This window comes from Phyllobates terribilis, unplaced genomic scaffold (genome assembly GCF_046119375.1).
Source record: "Phyllobates terribilis strain yellow unplaced genomic scaffold, ASM4611937v1 Scaffold_8__6_contigs__length_399053987, whole genome shotgun sequence".
In the NCBI taxonomy this organism is placed as follows: domain Eukaryota; kingdom Metazoa; phylum Chordata; class Amphibia; order Anura; family Dendrobatidae; genus Phyllobates; species Phyllobates terribilis.
This window is the reverse complement of record NW_027362768.1, coordinates 186,728,388-186,748,808: the sequence shown is the minus strand read 5'-3', so window position 1 is coordinate 186,748,808 and position 20,421 is coordinate 186,728,388. Positions and strand designations below refer to the sequence as shown.

Here is a 20,421-nt window from a genome sequence, read left to right as displayed (position 1 = left end):
TGGCCTGGGACAGCTCATAAAATCCCATGGCTTCCAATATCATCTGTACGCTGATGACACCCAGATCTACCTCTCTGGCCCAGATGTCACCTCTCTGCTGTCCAGAATCCCAGCATGTCTATCAGCCATATCCTCCTTCTTCTCCTCCCGCTACCTCAAGCTCAATGTGGACAAAACTGAACTCATCATCTTTCCCCCATCTCGCGTATCTTCCCCACCTGATCTTTCTATCACAATAAATTACATCACTCTTTCCGCTGTACCGACAATCCGCTGCCTCGGAGTAACCCTTGACTCTGCCCTGTCCTTCAAACCCCACATCCAAGCTCTCGCCACGTCCTGTCGCCTCCAGCTCAAAAACATTTCCAGAATCCGTCCTTTCCTCAACCCTCAATCTACTAAACTGCTTGTGCATGCCCTCATCATCTCCCGCCTCGACTACTGCAACATCCTCCTCTGTGGCCTACCGGCTAACACTCTCGCACCCCTCTAGTCCGTCCTCAACTCTGCTGCACGACTGGTCCATCTCTCGCCTCGCTACTCCTCTGCTACCCCCATTTGCACATCCCTTCACTGGCTCCCATTCCCCCAGCGTATCCAGTTCAAACTACTAACACTGACCTACAAAGCCGTCCATAACCTCTCTCCTCCATACATCTCTGACCTAATCTCCCGATATATTCCCTTACGTAACCTCCGGTCCTCCCAAGACCTCCTTGTCTCCTCCGCACTTCTTCATTCCTCACGCAATCGCTTCCAAGATTTCTCCCGAATATCCCCCGTCCTATGGAATTCGGTGCCTCATCACGTCCGATTATCCACCACACCTGGATCCTTCAGACGGAACCTGAAAACCCATCTCTTCAAACAAGCCTACAGCCTGCCATGACCCCACTGCCTCCTCAACCAACAACACCGGAGCTGCTGCAGCCCCCCAACCTACTGTCTCCTTCCCCACCATCCTGTAGAATGTAATGTAAGGGCAGGGTCCTCCTCCCTCTGTACCGTGCAATCATTGTTAGTTTGCTTACTGTAAGTGATATCTGTATTTGGTATGTAACTCCTCCTTAAGTACAGCGCCACAGAATCAATGGCGCTATAGAAATAAATAATAATAATAATCAGCTGATTTAAAAGCCAATCTTTTACCAGATTTCACATTGCTGAATTCATTTCAGAATGGCTGCATTATGCCGATACAGAATAATAATAAAATAATAATAATCTTTTTATTTATATAGCGCCAACATATTCCGCAGCGCTTTACAATTCAGACAATTTACAGACATTATGGGCACTGTCCCCATTGGGGCTCACAATCTACATTCCCTATCAGTATGTCTTTGGAGTGTGGGAGGAAACCGGAGAACCCGGAGGAAACCCACACAAACACGGGGAGAACATACAAACTCCTTGCAGATGTTGTCATTGGTGGGATTTGAACCCAGGACCCCAGCGCTGCAAGGCTGCAGTGCTAACCACACAAAATAAGAGAAGTCATGAGTTCAATGTATTATAACTCCACAACCCCCTGACTGATAACTATTCAGTCTCTGCATACCCAGTCTGACAGCAGCAGGTTGCGCTATGCAGAGTGAGATTTCAGCAGCAGTATGGAGGAGGGACACTGAGGAGCTGTCAATCAGGTTAGAAGGGTGGAGATTCTGAAGAGGCAGCGAGGAAGAACACTGAACAGGCTATATTGGTGGAGGTTCAGCAGCAGCATGGAGGAGGCACATTAAGGAGCTGTCAATCAGGCTAGGTGGGTGGAAATTCAGCAGCAGCAGGGAAGAGGGAAACAAGGAAAAGCTGTCAATCAGGCTATGCTGGTGAAGGGTAAACGGCAGCAAACAGGAGGGACTGAGAAACTTTCAATCAAGCTAGGTGGGTGGAGATTTAGCATCAGTAGGATGTAGGGACACTGAGGAGCTGTCAATCAGACTAGGGTGGTGGAGAATAGGCAGCAGGGAGGAGGAATACTGAGAATATGTCAATCAGTTTAGTTGGGTGGAGATCAACAGCAGCAATGAGTTAGGTTGGTGGAGGTTAAGTAGAAGCAAGAAGGAGGGACACTGAGAAGCTTTCAATGAAGCTAGGTTGGTGGAGATTCAACATGAGAAGGTAGGAAAAAAACGAGGAGCTGTCAGTCAGGCTGGGTAGATGGAGAATAAGAAGCAGGGAGGAAGGACACTGAGGAGCTGTCAATCAGGCTAGGTTGGTGGAGATTAAGCAGCAGGGAGGAGGCACACTGAGAAGCTGTCAGTCAGACAAGGTTGGTGGAGATTAAGCAGCAGGGAGGAGGGACACTGAGGAGCTGTCAATCAGACTAGGTGGGAAGAGACTATTTGAACTGTCAAAAAGGATTTTACAGCCATCCTGAAGTTGATTTTGAAAGGCAACACCCCAGCCTCATCAAGTGTAAGAGATCTTGATAATAATATGTTCATGTTATATTTTATAATAATCTGGTGACAGATCTGCTTTAGAACATGAAAACCTGCTTTTTTTGGGGGGGTAAGGTTGTTACACACAGTAGATGAACATAGGCAGGTTTGGAAAAGAAACCGGCAAACATCCAATGTGTGTCTGACGCCAGATGTTTGTAGAAAGGAGGATCAGACATCTTGTATTTAAACATGTCTAGTTCTTTATTCTCAAGAGAAATAATCTAAACCAGACATGTCTGACAGCGACTAATTACATCCCCCTCTTTGAAGTCAGATGCATGCACAGCTGAACTGACCGTGCATGTATATGGGATTGGAAAGATTAGAATGGCTATATGAATACTTGCCAAAAATCCTGATACTGCCTGGATAATCCTGTATATTGTCACACAGAAAGGACAGGATTTAGTAACCCCATGCCCAAAAGTGAGCATATTGGAGGCAATTCGTTTGGCAGAGATTTACGTTTCAAATTGTGCAGTGTAACTTTTCGTATGCAGCTACCAGGTATCTATCTTAGGTGTATGGGCTGCTTTACATGCAGATGACTGACACTGTGCTGTAACTTAGTCTATGATATGTAAGTGCAGCTGGATCTTCTCTGGGTTGTCCTCCTCCTGGGACATACGGCACGACCAGATCATTACTACGCAGACGAATAACATGGATATGAGAGGCAGCGGTCCTGCTACATGATGTAGGATGGTGTGAAGACCGCGGCCCCATCATTAGCGCCATAAGGAAACATTCGTCAAGGAGGCGCTAATATTGGAATCCGGCGCTGCATTATTTAACTATACAGAAGAAAAGAAGCCAAACACAATTCACTCCGCTGTCTCTCACACGCCTCGGAGGATCCCTGCAAATCTGAAATGTTTTATGTTTATTGCCTCTTCTTTATGTTATGCAGAGAAGATACATCTTATAAATATCTCACCTAGGCCCTGACGGCACAAAAAAAGCCATCATTCTTCATCACAGAATATTTCTTCCTTTAGTCTATTTTGTTTATCACAAGGCAACAATGGAGCTAACAATATACATTAGGGATCAATTTACTAACATCCAGAGGCAAAATATGCACAAAATACAAAGCGCTGCAAAAAGAGAAGAAGCCACAAACCCCAAGGCCGAGTCATACAGGGACGCACCAACCGCGGGACAGACCATAAAAAAGAACGATGTATCCATAGACAGTGCTATAGATGTATGGAAAAAGCGCCCCCACACCCAACTCTACCGCCCCACTTATCCTCTGTGACTGCCACGTGTGCAAGAAGGAACACGAGACCCCAAAACGCAGTTTGGTGGGAGAAGCGTTATCATATGGAGATGACACTATTTGTAATGGTTGGAACATCCCTTTATCCAACAGAAAATGTCATTATAATCCAGAGAAGATTAGAGTTATTCTTTCTAAAAAAAAAAAACAAAAGCACGGCTCTTTCCAGTAGTCTGAGTCTGGTTATTCAGCTCTCAGGAAACAATTCTGAAGTGAAATGACAGATACAGACGGAGAACAATACTGGTGCTGAATCTACACCTAAACTAAGTGAACCCCATGAAAGGGTCTGGGAGGAAATGTCCATCATATGTGTGTGTATGGAAGTATATATATATATTATTATTATTTATTTCTATAGCGCCATTGATTCCATGGCGCTGTACATAAGAAGGGGTTACATACCAAATACAGATATCACTTACAGTAAACTAACAATGATAGACGGGTACAGAGGGAAGAGGACCCTGCCCTTACATTACATTCTACAGGAACGGGGAGGAGACAGTAGGTTGTGATCTGTGTAAAATGTTGAGTAATTATGTAAATAATTATCTACCACTGAGCCCAAGTTGTTACTTACATTCTATATTGCACTCCAGAGCTGCACTCACTATTCTGCTGGTGCAGTCACTGTGTACATACATTACATTACTGATCCTGAGTTACATCCAGTATTATACCCCAGAGCTGCACTCACTATTCTGCTGGTGCAGTCACTGTGTACATACATTACATTACTGATCCTGAGTTACATCCTGTATTATACTCCAGAGCTGCACTCACTATTCTGCTGGTGCAGTCACTGTGTACATACATTACATTACTGATCCTGTACTGATCCTGAGTTACATCCTGTATTATGCTCCAGAGCTGCACTCACTATTCTGCTGGTGCAGTCACTGTGTACATACATTACATTACTGATCCTGAGTTACATCCTGTATTATACTCCAGAGCTGCACTCACTATTCTGCTGGTGCAGTCACTGTGTACATACATTACATTACTGATCCTGAGTTACATCCAGTATTATACCCCAGAGCTGCACTCACTATTCTGCTGGTGCAGTCACTGTGTACATACATTACATTACTGATCCTGAGTTACATCCTGTATTATACTCCAGAGCTGCACTCACTATTCTGCTGGTGCAGTCACTGTGTACATACATTACATTACTGATCCTGTACTGATCCTGAGTTACATCCTGTATTATGCTCCAGAGCTGCACTCACTATTCTGCTGGTGCAGTCACTGTGTACATACATTACATTACTGATCCTGAGTTACATCCTGTATTATACTCCAGAGCTGCACTCACTATTCTGCTGGTGCAGTCACTGTGTACATACATTACATTACTGATCCTGAGTTACATCCTGTATTATACTCCAGAGCTGCACTCACTATTCTGCTGGTGCAGTCACTGTGTACATACATTACATTACTGATCCTGAGTTACATCCAGTATTATACTCCAGAGCTGCACTCACTATTCTGCTGGTGCACTCACTGTGTACATACATTACATTACTGATCCTGAGTTACATACTGTAGTATACTCCAGAGCTGCACTCACTATTCTGCTGGTGCAGTCACTATGTACATACATTACATTACTGATCCTAAGTCACATCCTGTATTATACTCCAGAGCTGCACTCACTATTCTGCTGGTGCAGTCACTGTGTACATACATTACATTACTGATCCTAAGTCACATCCTGTATTATACTCCAGAGCTGCACTCACTATTCTGCTGGTGCAGTCACTATGTACATACATTATATTACTCCAGAGCTGCACTCACTATTCTGCTGGTGCACTCACTGTGTACATACATTACATTACTGATCCTGAGTTACATACTGTAGTATACTCCAGAGCTGCACTCACTATTCTGCTGGTGCAGTCACTGTGTACATACATTACATTACTGATCCTAAGTCACATCCTGTATTATACTCCAGAGCTGAACTCACTATTCTGCTGGTGCGGTCACTGTGTACATACATTACATTACTGATCCTGAGTTACATACTGTAGTATACTCCAGAGCTGCACTCACTATTCTGCTGGTGCAGTCACTATGTACATACATTACATTACTGATCCTAAGTCACATCCTGTATTATACTCCAGAGCTGCACTCACTATTCTGCTGGTGCAGTCACTGTGTACATACATTACATTACTGATCCTAAGTCACATCCTGTATTATACTCCAGAGCTGCACTCACTATTCTGCTGGTGCAGTCACTATGTACATACATTATATTACTCCAGAGCTGCACTCACTATTCTGCTGGTGCAGTCACTGTGTACATACATTACATTACTGATCCTGAGTTACATCCTGTATTATACTCCAGAGCTGCACTCACTATTCTGCTGGTGCAGTCACTGTGTACATACATTACATTACTGATCCTGAGTTACATCCTGTATTATACTCCAGAACTGCACTCACTATTCTGCTGGTGCAGTCACTGTGTACATACATTACATTACTGATCCTGAGTTACATCCTGTATTATACTCCAGAGCTGCACTCACTATTCTGCTGGTGCAGTCACTGTATACATACATTACATTACTGATCCTGTACTGATCCTGAGTTACATCCTGTATTATGCTCCAGAGCTGCACTCACTATTCTGCTGGTGCAGTCACTGTGTACATACATTACATTACTGATCCTGAGTTACATCCTGTATTATACTCCAGAGCTGCACTCACTATTCTGCTGGTGCAGTCACTGTGTACATACATTACATTACTGATCCTGAGTTACATCCTGTATTATACTCCAGAGCTGCACTCACTATTCTGCTGGTGCAGTCACTGTGTACATACATTACATTACTGATCCTGAGTTACATCCAGTATTATACTCCAGAGCTGCACTCACTATTCTGCTGGTGCACTCACTGTGTACATACATTACATTACTGATCCTGAGTTACATACTGTAGTATACTCCAGAGCTGCACTCACTATTCTGCTGGTACAGTCACTATGTACATACATTACATTACTGATCCTAAGTCACATCCTGTATTATACTCCAGAGCTGCACTCACTATTCTGCTGGTGCGGTCACTGTGTACATACATTACATTACTGATCCTGAGTTACATACTGTAGTATACTCCAGAGCTGCACTCACTATTCTGCTGGTGCAGTCACTATGTACATACATTACATTACTGATCCTAAGTCACATCCTGTATTATACTCCAGAGCTGCACTCACTATTCTGCTGGTGCAGTCACTGTGTACATACATTACATTACTGATCCTGAGTTACATCCAGTATTATACCCCAGAGCTGCACTCACTATTCTGCTGGTGCAGTCACTGTGTACATACATTACATTACTGATCCTGAGTTACATCCTGTATTATACTCCAGAGCTGCACTCACTATTCTGCTGGTGCAGTCACTGTGTACATACATTACATTACTGATCCTGAGTTACCTCCTGTATTATACTCCAGAACTGCACTCACTATTCTGCTGGTGCAGTCACTGTGTACATACATTACATTACTGATCCTGAGTTACATCCTGTATTATACTCCAGAGCTGCACTCACTATTCTGCTGGTGCAGTCACTGTATACATACATTACATTACTGATCCTGTACTGATCCTGAGTTACATCCTGTATTATGCTCCAGAGCTGCACTCACTATTCTGCTGGTGCAGTCACTGTGTACATACATTACATTACTGATCCTGAGTTACATCCTGTATTATACTCCAGAGCTGCACTCACTATTCTGCTGGTGCAGTCACTGTGTACATACATTACATTACTGATCCTGAGTTACATCCTGTATTATACTCCAGAGCTGCACTCACTATTCTGCTGGTGCAGTCACTGTGTACATACATTACATTACTGATCCTGAGTTACATCCAGTATTATACTCCAGAGCTGCACTCACTATTCTGCTGGTGCACTCACTGTGTACATACATTACATTACTGATCCTGAGTTACATACTGTAGTATACTCCAGAGCTGCACTCACTATTCTGCTGGTGCAGTCACTATGTACATACATTACATTACTGATCCTAAGTCACATCCTGTATTATACTCCAGAGCTGCACTCACTATTCTGCTGGTGCGGTCACTGTGTACATACATTACATTACTGATCCTGAGTTACATACTGTAGTATACTCCAGAGCTGCACTCACTATTCTGCTGGTGCAGTCACTATGTACATACATTACATTACTGATCCTAAGTCACATCCTGTATTATACTCCAGAGCTGCACTCACTATTCTGCTGGTGCAGTCACTGTGTACATACATTACATTACTGATCCTAAGTCACATCCTGTATTATACTCCAGAGCTGCACTCACTATTCTGCTGGTGCAGTCACTATGTACATACATTATATTACTCCAGAGCTGCACTCACTATTCTGCTGGTGCAGTCACTGTGTACATACATTACATTACTGATCCTGAGTTACATCCTGTATTATACTCCAGAGCTGCACTCACTATTCTGCTGGTGCAGTCACTGTGTACATACATTACATTACTGATCCTGAGTTACATCCTGTATTATACTCCAGAGCTGCACTCACTATTCTGCTGGTGCAGTCACTGTGTACATACATTACATTACTGATCCTGAGTTACATCCTGTATTATACTCCAGAGCTGCACTCACTATTCTGCTGGTGCAGTCACTGTATACATACATTGCATTACTGATCCTGAGTTACATCCTGTAGATCTTTTATTATAAAAATGAAAAACATAACAAAATTAATAACCAGAAAATAAACAATGTAATGAACTGGTCCAGCCGCTCCCTCTCTCCTCACACACATATTATACATATATACACAATAATAACTACCTACACCATGACATCTGGTCCGGTTACCAAACAAAAAATAAAATAAATAAATAACAATATAATAAACAATAACCGACAAATTATATACAAACTAATAAATACATTCTTTTTTTTTTTTTTTTAAATAAATAAAATAAATGCTAACTATACAAATATATACAAGACAAAACAAAACCCCCCACACTCGAGCCCACCAGTCCCTCCCCGGCACTGACCTGAGAGCTGGTCCTGCGTCTCATGCCTCAGTCCATGTCCAACGTCCATAGGCCAGATCAGGCAGTGCCAGTTTTTCACCCAAATAACCAGTGTCCCACAAGATGAACCCACCTCCCCCCTTTTCCCTCCACCCAACCTAACACCTACACCCAAACCCATATATACAATATATACAGAAACAAACAATACAATAACCACAACTGACAAAGCCCAAGTTCGGCGCCTGCAGCCCTACATCACTGTCTACTGATCAATAAAACAAAAATCTATGGTGTCAGCAGCAGCCCACCACCAGGAGAGGAGACGACCAGACTAGGGCACACTAAAAGAAAAGCCCCTCCAGAGGAGAGCGGCCCTCCGTGTTCCCAGTCTCTCATACTCCAGAGAAAGCACCTTCACCAGGTCACCGAGTATGGTCCTAAACACATCGTCCACTGGGAGGATTTTCCGCTGCGTCGATACTAAGCACCGTGCGTTCCACGTGTGATACCTAACCACTGTGCTAACTAGAAATAAGGTGCAGCGGTCCCGACCACCCAGGTCCCCGAATGCTCCATAGGCCCATTCCGCATAAGAGAGACCGGCCAGCCGGGGCCAGCCAATGGAGGCGCCCACCCTGTTGTACACCTCTGTGTTAAAGGGACAACAAAGCAGGAAGTGGTCCATGCTTTCAAGCATGGTACCACAATGCTCCCGAGGACAGTTCCTGTCCTCAGAGCTCCTACACTTCAGATTGTCCCTCACACACAGTTTCCCATGGAAGCAGCGCCAAGCCAAGTCCCAAACCTTTGAGGGGATCCTGATAGAATTCAAAAGATGCAGACCCACCCCAAGATCCCGACTTGGGCAATCCCTGAGCGCCAGAGGCCTCTGAAAATGGGTCAACAGAACCCTTTTGTCAAGGAGCTTCCTTGGCAGAGTCCTGACCTCCCACATTCCCAGACCCCACCGGCGAATTACCTTCAGAACCACGGTAGCGTAAGCCGGGAGATGTCCATGCGGTGTGCGGAGATCCTTCACTTGCCCTCCTGTCTCCCATTCCTGGAAGAAAGGCTGAAACCATCCCTTACAGGAGAATACCCACGGAGGAGCCCTCTCTTTCCAGAGGTTTGCAATATTGATCTTAATGAAGGTATTCACAAGGAATAGCACAGGGTTGACCATACCCAACCCTCCTAGTCTCCTCGTACGGTAAGTAACCTCCCTCTTGACCAGGTTCAGTCTATTCCCCCATAACAGTTGAAAGAACAAACTGTAGACCCGAGTCCAGAGAGGCTCTGGCAAGATGCACACACTGCCCAGATAGATCAGCAAAGGGAGCAGGTAAGTTTTGATCAGGTTTACCCTTTCCCTTAGGGTCAAAGACCAACCCTTCCATTGGTTCACCTTCTGAGTGGCGATCTCTAGCCTGCTGTCCCAATTTTGTTTGGGGTAATCCCCCTGGCCAAATTCGATGCCAAGAACTTTTGCAGAGACTTTGGGTTCTGGAAGGGTGTCCGGGAGATCAAAACCAGGATCTCCTCCTCCCAGCCAGAGACTCTCACACTTATCCCGGTTGATCTTAGACCCGGATGCCTCCGAGTAGCGATTTACCTCTGACATCAGCCATTCTGCCTCCCCATCAGAGGAAACAAAAACGGTGACGTCATCGGCATACGCCACCACTCTCAGAGTGGCTTCCGGTGCTGCCCGGTCCATCCCGATCCCAGCTAACGGTCCACGCTCCACCCTCCTAAGAAGTGGGTCAATCGAAAACGCGTACAGTAGCGGGCTCAAGGGACAACCCTGGCGAACACCACACCCAACCTCAAAAGAGCTGCCAATCCAACCGTTCACAAGCGGGAAACTCTCTGCCCCAGCGTACAAGGTCTTAAGCCAATCAACGAACCCCCCCGGCAGGCCATACCTCAGAAGGACAGACCAGAGGTACTCATGATTAACCCGATCAAACGCTTTTGCCTGGTCCAATGACAGCATGTACCCCTTCCAGTGGCCAGCCCTACCCTGCTCCACCGCCTCTCGGACACAGAGTACAGCACTAATTGTACTGCGGCCCGGAACAGAGCAATGCTGGGCCCCCGAAAGGAGCTGGGGTGCAAATTTCACCAGCCGATTAAACAGCACCTTTGCCAAAACCTTCCTGTCTGCATTGAGAAGCGCTATGGGACGCCAATTCTCAATGCAAGATGGGTCCTTACCCTTTGACAAGATGATCAGGGCAGACCTCCTCATTGACTTTGGCAGAGTGCCCGAGGAAAGACACTCATTGAATACCTCAGTCAAGAGGGGAACCAAGGCGTCCTTAAAGGTCTTATAGAATTCAGATGTTAAGCCATCCGGACCGGGAGATTTCTTCAGGGCAAGCCCTTCAATCGCCAACTTAACTTCCTCTTCCCTGATCATCTCTGTCAAAACGCCAAGAGAGGGGTCTACCCCTGGTTCGGGGACGGCTTCAGCCAGAAAAGCCGACATCTCATCCCAATCCAGATCCCTCTTCCCCAAGAGGTGCGAGTAGAAGGATCTGACGACCTCCAGGATCCCCGATCTGGATCTTTTCAGGGACCCCGCAGTGTCAACCAGTCCTGTAACAACTTTACTATTCACTGACATCTTGCAGTTTCTGTAAGGGTCGGGCGAGCGGTACTTCCCGTAATCCCTCTCAAAAACCAAAGATGCGTGTCTATCATACTGACACCTCATTAGCAAAGATTTCACTCTGGAGATCTCCTCGCGGCTACCTCCAGTTGAGACAAGATGCTCGAGTTTCCTCCTCAGGCCCTGATACAGGCAATACCTGTCCAGGCTCCTGAGGCTCGAGAGCTGGCGGAAGAATCTCGCCACCCTTTTCTTGAACATCTCCCACCACTCTGACTTACTACTACAAAGATCCAGTAAGGGTACCTGGCTCTGAAGAAAATCCTCAAAGGACTGTCTTATCTCCGCTTCTTCCAAGAGAGACGAATTGAGCCTCCAAAAGCCTCTTCCCATCCGGGGGGTCTCTGTAACATTCAGGGAAAACAAAATCATACAGTGATCGGAGAACTCCACCTCAACAACAGATACTGCTGAAGAGACGGCTTCCTCCTTTAAATAAAACCTGTCTATCCTGGACCTACAGTTACCTCTATGATAGGTGAACCCCTCGTGGCCTGGGGTGTGCCGGATGTGGACATCCACCAGGCGAGCCTCACTAGCTATACTATTAAGGGCGACGCTATCATAAGTCAGCTTGTCTCTGGAACCTCCTCTATCCCAGGGCCTCGTGACAGTGTTGAAGTCCCCTCCAAAGACGACCTGCCGACTCGTAAAAAGGTAGGGCTTGATCCTCGTAAAGAGACACTTCCGGACCCACTTAGATTGGGGACCATAAATGTTAATGAGCCGAAGCTCCTGTCCCTTCATGAGGACATCTAATATCAGGCACCTCCCCATTTCTAACTCAATAACCCGTCGGCATTCTACTGGTGTGGTAAAAAGGACCGCCACTCCGCTATACGGCTCGGCCGCAAGAGACCAATAGGAGGGCCCGAGTCTCCACTCCCTCTTAGCTATAAACACCTCTGCCATATTTGGCAGCCTGGTCTCTTGCAAAAAGAAAATGTCAGCTTCAACCCGGCTGAGAAAATCAAAGGCCGCAAATCTAGCCATATTTGACTTAATGCTGGCGATATTAATGGAAGCCAGCGTCAACGGAGTGGGTACCGCCATCATTGGTGATTGAGTTAGATGGCTTTCTTCTTCCCACTCCCCTTACCCTCTGCCTCAGAGGAGGAATCCTTCCCCCTCTTTCATGACACAGAGGTGTCCATTCCCACATTTTTCCTTCTTTTCTCGTCCTCGTCTCCGGACTCTGGGCCAGTCCCTCCCCCCAAGGACCTTGCATCCCCAGGAGAAGGAGACTCGGCGCCCCCTGTAAGCTCCGCTGAAGCCGGAACCTCACCCTCTGCCTCCTCCTCAGAGGAAGAGATGTTATCAAGGGCTTGGAACCGGTTAGAAAGACCAACCAGAGGGGAGTCAGTTTTACCTTCCTTAGGTACCTTGGTCAGAGCGGGAGAAGATGTTTTATCTCCCTTCTTTTTCTTCTTTTTGGTGCCGAGCTTACGCTTGTTCTCTAGCCACCGCTTATTATCCTCATCCATACTTTCATAATGGGAGGATTCTGAGGCAGAGGCGGTTTCCTCCCTGTGGATCCTCCTGACCTCCTCATCCAACTCATCATCCCTCGGGGCCTCAGCAGCAAGTCTGGCATCCAGGACAGGGGCTGCGCCGGTAGTCTGGGGCTCGCCCCGCTCCCTCTCCTGTCTGCGCTTGTCTAGACGCCTCAGCTGGGCAGGCGTCTTTTTATTGCTTTTCTTCCCTGGCCCCTCGGCTCCCCCACCCCTGCTAGTCCCCTCTCCAGCAGAATCGGCCTCACGGCTTACTCCCACCGGGGTCTCGACTGCATTAGCGAAGGAGCGAGGACAACGGCTGAATGGGTGACCTAACTCACCACACAGGTGGCACCTAATCTCCACACAAGAGGCGGCAAGATGGCCGACACCCCCACACAACGCACATTTCTGCACGGTGCAGTTTGCACTGAAGTGTGTGGGGTCGCCGCACCTGTGACAGAGCTTCGGTTGCCCCTGGTAGAAGACCAGGATACGATCCCTACCCAGGAAGGCAGACGATGGAATGTGGGCAACCGTACCACCTGAACGCTTAAGTTTTACCATAAACGTCCAGGCCCCTGACCAGATACCAAACTCGTCGCGGTTTATCTTTGGCATCTCCACCACCTCTCCATACCGACCAAGCCACGTCATGATGTCATAGCAAGAAAGCGACTCGTTACGAGTCATCACGGTCACTTTCTTGATCTGGTTTTGGCGAGACACTGCCTGAACGGCAAAGTCTCGCCAGCCGGGCTCATTTTTTGCCAGCTCATAATTCGCCCAGAAGAGCTCAAGCCCCTCCGGCCGAACAAAGCTGATATCAAACTCAGGCGTGGAATAGGGATGTATCAAGGCATAGATGTCAATCGCCTTGAAGCCCATCCTCAGCAGGAGCTCCACAACTTTAGACCTTGGAGGACATGCATCACTGCCCCTCCACCGAAGACGGACCACATTCCTACGCACACTGCCTGGCCCGGCTGTTGGGAGGGACCACACTGTATCCCCCCCTTTTTGCTCTCGGAAGGCCCCGAGGCCATGCCTCTCTATCCAGAAGGATAGATCAACCTCTCGACCCTCTACCATTAGTAATCTCTCCCCCTTCTTTAGAGCCTCCAGAAGGCGCCGTTGCAACATGCAGTCCCCAAAGCCCGGAGACAAAGAGGATGCCCTATTTGCCCCGGAGGTGACACTGGCATAACTCTGGACAGGTGTTGCCACCCCCGGGGGGGCAACCGGACCAGTGACCACATCAGCCCGAACAGCAACACCATTACCCACCTCCATCTCACCCTCCACCAAACCAGCAACCACACCGCTAGACAATGAATTAGCCTCATTCACCCCCACCACCACATTCATTCCTGCTGGACCAGTAACAATGGCGGATGACATTTTGACCTCTGCATCAGGCACAAGGGGCTCAGTCACCTCCATAGAACTGGAGGCGACCTCACCCCCGGTCTTATGTGTGCCCTCCACATCATTGGTCGGTAATTTCCGCTGTTTGGCATTCGGAATAATGTGCCGCTGATCTTTAGATGCTGTTAGGCGCCGCTGATCTTTAGCATCAGGATCTTCCGGACCAGCGACGCCAACACAAAATAGCACTTTCATGGGAGGACCGGAACGCTCAGCCCCGACAGCCCCCTCACACTGCCGTCGCTTCTCAACTAAGTGATCAGCGGCAACAGCATTCAGAGGTGCCGAGGCTACCGGAGCTGCCCCCGACACCGGGCTGCTCCCCCCTCCCACTGAGGAGCGCACCACAGCATCGTGGCCTGATGGAACGCCCGCTGCCGGGCCGCCCTCACTGTCCAGCCTCTCGGCTGATGCACCTCCTGCTGCGTCCCCACTACTACAAGCAGAGACGGAGCTCTGCGCCTCACTACCGCGCTCTGTAATCTCCCCGCGCCTTTGCACCGGATCCACAGCAGAACCCGGGCTGGGCTGGGCAACGGGGCTTATACAGCGAGCTGAGCCTGCCGCCGACTCAGGGGGTACAGGGAGGGGGGCATATACGTATCTTACCGCCTCCTGCAGTTTTGGCTTTGTCTTCTTTGCCTTTTTGTGGCCCCCAGGTGCCTCTTCTGGTAGATCGTCACCAAGATGGAAGTTTTGGAGGCACACTGGGGACTCCAGGAGCTTAATCTTCGCCATTAGCGCCCCTCCCTGGCCGCTGCTGTCACTGTCCTCCCCAGAGCCGGCAGAACTGCGACCGGATGTCACTGTCGCCTGTCCTGCAGGGAGCTCGCTGCACGTGGCCTGCGGGTGACTTTGCAGGCTGCCAGGTGGGGCTTCCTGCTGGTCATCATCACTCTCATCATCCACCTGGCTCTCAGGCTGCAGCCCCATCTGCCTTTGCTCTCTGGTATCAGCCATTTCTCTAAAGCGGTCTTCATTTATTAGTTTTTCTTTGAAATGACCACTCTGCTCCCTGATATCAGCTTTCCTCAGTTCCAGCAGGTGAATCTCGCTGGTCAGTCGCTTTACCTCGGCCTGGAGTTTAGCCTTGCTCTGTTTGGAGGCCCCCGCAGCTTTGGCGCTTGTGCAGCACAGCTCCTCCCGGAGCCTCCTGATGAGCTTACTGGCATCTTCATACTCACGGAGGCGGATCATGACCCGGGAAGCATAGGTGGACACAGACTCCCGGGGTCCCTGCAGCGCCCAACCCCCCTCAGGGAGGTCGGCCTCACCTCCGTGAGCACTCCGCTTTCCTCTGGAAGGAGCACCATCTTGCATGCCGCTGTCAGGCTTTACCTCCATGCTGGAAGCCTTGCGGCTTCTAGGGGTCTCCACAATCCCGGGAGGAGTAGGAGCCACATTGCTGCGACTCCTGGTGCAGCATCTCACCCCCGAGTCCTCTGATGTGCAGGCCGGTTGCTGGTTTCTTCTGCCCCCCGCCGGCCTGGTTCGGGAAGCAGAAGCCTGGGACTTGGCTCCTTCACTCATCCCAGAAACCAGCTCTCCCTCCGGGAAAGAGAGCAGATCCCCAGGTGGAGAGGTGTTGGTTCTCAGAGATCAGGAGCTCACAGCAGGATCTGCAGCCACCACACCCGTAATCAGCACACTGACTAGCAGCTGATCAGAGCTGCACTCACTATTCTGCTGGTGCAGTCACTGTGTACATACATTACATTACTGATCCTGAGTTACATCCTGTATTATACTCCAGAGCTGCACTCACTATTCTGCTGGTGCAGTCACTGTGTACATACATTACATCACTGATCCGGAGTTACATCCTGTATTATACTGCAGAGCTGCACTCACTATTCTGCGGGTGCAGTCACTGTGTACATACATTACATTACTGATCCTGAGTTACATCCTGTATTATACTCCAGAGCTGCACTCACTATTCTGCTGGTGCAGTCACTGTGTACATACATTACATTACTGATCCTGAGTTACATCCTGTATTATACTCCAGAGCGGCACTCACTATTCTGCTGGTGCAGTCACTGTGCGCATACATTACATTACTGATCCTGAGTTACATCCTGTATTATACCCCAGAGCTGCACTCACTATTCTGCTGGTGCAGTCACTGTGTACATACATTACATTACTGATCCTGAGTTACCTCCTGTATTATACTCCAGAGCTGCACTCACTATTCTGCTGGAGCAATCACTGTGCACATACATTACATTACTGATCCTGAGTTACATCCTGTATTATACTCCAGAGCTGCACTCACTATTCTGCTGGTGCAGTCACTGTGTACATACATTACATTACTGATCCTGAGTTACATCCTGTACTATAATCCAGAGCTGCACTCACTATTCTGCTGGTGGAGTCACTGTGTACATACATTACATTACTGATCCTGAGTTACATCCTGTATTATAGTCCAGAGCTGCACTCACTATTCTGCTGGTGCAGTCACTGTGTACATACATTACATTACTGATCCTGAGTTACCTCCTGTATTATACTCCAGAGCTGCACTCCCTATTCTGCTGGTACAGTCACTGTGTACATACATTACATTACTGATCCTGAGTTACCTCCTGTATTATACTCCAGAGCTGCACTCACTATTCTGCTGGTGCAGTCACTGTGTACATACATTACATTACTGATCCTGAGTTACCTCCTGTATTATACTCCAGAGCTGCACTCCCTATTCTGCTGGTACAGTCACTGTGTACATACATTACATTACTGATCCTGAGTTACCTCCTGTATTATACTCCAGAGCTGCACTCACTATTCTGCTGGTGCAGTCACTGTGTATATACATTACATTACTGATCCTGAGTTACATCCTGTATTATACTCCAGAGCTGCACTTCCTATTCTGCTGGTACAGTCACTGTGTACATACATTACATTACTGATCCTGAGTTACACCCTGTATTATACTCCAGAGCTGCACTCACTATTCTGCTGGTGCAGTCACTGTGTACATACATTACATTACTGATCCTGAGTTACATCCTGTATTATACTCCAGAGCTGCACTCACTATTCTGCGGGTGCAGTCACTGTGTACATACATTACATTACTGATCCTGAGTTACCTCCTGTATTATACTCCAGAGCTGCACTCACTATTCTGCTGGTGCAGTCACTGTGTACATACATTACATTACTGATCCTGAGTTACATCCTGTATTATACTCCAGAGCTGCACTCACTATTCTGCGGGTGCAGTCACTGTGTACATACATTACATTACTGATCCTGAGTTACACCCTGTATTATACTCCAGAGCTGCACTCACTATTCTGCTGGTGCAGTCACTGTGTACATACATTACATTACTGATCCTGTACTGATCCTGAGTTACCTCCTGTATTATACTCCAGAGCTGCACTCACTATTCTGCTGGTGCAGTCACTGTGTACATACATTACATTACTGATCCTGAGTTACATCCTGTATTATACTCCAGAGCTGCACTCACTATTCTGCGGGTGCAGTCACTGTGTACATACATTACATTACTGATCCTGAGTTACCTCCTGTATTATACTCCAGAGCTGCACTCACTATTCTGCTGGTGCAGTCACTGTGTACATACATTACATTACTGATTCTGAGTTACCTCCTGTATTATACTCCAGAGCTGCACTCACCATTCTGCGGGTGCAGTCACTGTGTACATACATTACATTACTGATCCTGAGTTACCTCCTGTATTATACTCCAGAGCTGCACTCACTATTCTGCTGGTGCAGTCACTGTGTACATACATTACATTACTGATCCTGAGTTACATCCTGTATTATACTCCAGAGCTGCACTTCCTATTCTGCTGGTACAGTCACTGTGTACATACATTACATTACTGATCCTGAGTTACACCCTGTATTATACTCCAGAGCTGCACTCACTATTCTGCTGGTGCAGTCACTGTGTACATACATTACATTACTGATCCTGTACTGATCCTGAGTTACCTCCTGTATTATACTCCAGAGCTGCACTCACTATTCTGCTGGTGCAGTCACTGTGTACATACATTACATTACTGATCCTGAGTTACATCCTGTATTATACTCCAGAGCTGCACTCACTATTCTGCGGGTGCAGTCACTGTGTACATACATTACATTACTGATCCTGAGTTACATCCTGTATTATACTCCAGAGCTGCACTCACTATTCTGCTGGTGCAGTCACTGTGTACATACATTACATTACTGATCCTGAGTTACACCCTGTATTATACTCCAGAGCTGCACTCACTATTCTGCTGGTGCAGTCACTGTGTACATACATTACATTACTGATCCTGAGTTACCTCCTGTATTATACTCCAGAGCTGCACTCACTATTCTGCTGGTGCAGTCACTGTGTACATACATTACATTACTGATCCTGAGTTACATCCTGTATTATACTCCAGAGCTGCACTCACTATTCTGCTGGTGCAGTCACTGTGTACATACATTACATTACTGATCCTGAGTTACATCCTGTATTATACTCCAGAGCTGCACTCACTATTCTGCTGGTGCAGTCACTGTGTACATGCATTACATTACTGATCCTGAGTTACATCCTGTATTATACTCCAGAGCTGCACTCACTATTCTGCTGGTGCAGTCACTGTGTACATACATTACATTACTGATCCTGAGATACATCCTGTATTATACTCCAGAGCTGCACTCACTATTCTGCTGGTGCAGTCACTGTGTACATACATTACATTACTGATCCTGAGTTACATCCTGTATTATACTCCAGAGCTGCACTCACTATTCTGCTGGTGCAGTCACTGTGTACATACATTACATTACTGATCCTGAGTTACATCCTGTATTATACTCCAGAGCTGCACTCACTATTCTGCTGGTGCAGTCAATGTGTACATACATTACATTACTTATCTTGTACTGTACTTTTTTTTACACCAAGATAAACCTTTATTTATGAGCCTCGGCCTCCCCTTTAATAGTGGAGATGACATTTAAGGGTAATTGTGTTTGGGTTTGTGGAAGGTATAAATCAGCTCACGCCTCTGTTATAGACCTGGTGCTGACAATACAACCAGTGATGTGTGACCCATTTGTAAAGTGCCTGCAAGTTTGGGTTGAATTAAAAGCTAATGGATATGTAAAATACCTGGAATATCATCTCAGGCCAAACATTCAGTCTTTCCACAGACAAATAAGAGCCATCAGCTCATCGACCGTACAATATTCTACTTACAGATTATGGAAAAAAAAAGAAAAAGATTCGTGTCGCAGTTACATGCCCATTTTTTAAAGCACAAAAATTCTTTGACTTATGAGAAATGAACAAAACAAATCGCCTAGAAAACAGCATCGGCCGGTCCAAAAACCGCAAAATAAGTGAAAGGAAAAAATGCTGTGTTTCCTGCGAGTTATTCATAATTCTTCACCGAATTCCAACCAATATCATTTTATAAGCTACTTTTTACATTAATTAATAATATTTTTCACATAAAACGACGCACTTGGTACTTTTGTAACTATAACAACTTGTAGAACAATATTAACTTAGAGTAAAACAATGACAGATTTACTGTGTTAAAGTAAAAACTAAAAGCCTTTATAAAATGATTTTAACGGAAAAATAATATTATTGTTATTGCTCTTAAAATAACAGGATAAAAAAAATAAATTCTTAAATGAGAATCGTACTTTCAACAAACTCTGTAAATCAATAGTACAGACGAATATGAAAACTTCTTAATCAGAGAAATCTGCTTATTTCGCCACTTCTTTTGCCTCCTGAACTCACTATTCACTCAGAAAACAAAAAACGCTAAAATCCTTCTTGTCCAAGACAGACTGCCAGCGCACAGTGATGTCAGATTATATCTCGTATCATATTCTATGGAGGAATGAGAAGCAGAGTGAAAAAAAACAGAGAGAGGGAGACACAGGAAAATTATGCTGAGCTTTCTAACAAGAGCTGGATTCACAGTTACACTGCTCAGTA

At 46.6% G+C, this 20,421-nt stretch overlaps 1 protein-coding gene across 2 annotated transcripts in view; it reads right to left on the bottom strand.

Moving 5' to 3' along the window:
* The window catches only part of ST6GALNAC3 (ST6 N-acetylgalactosaminide alpha-2,6-sialyltransferase 3), a 466,380-nt gene that overhangs the window by 400,848 nt on the left and 45,111 nt on the right, over positions 1 to 20,421 (bottom strand). The window lies entirely within an intron of this gene.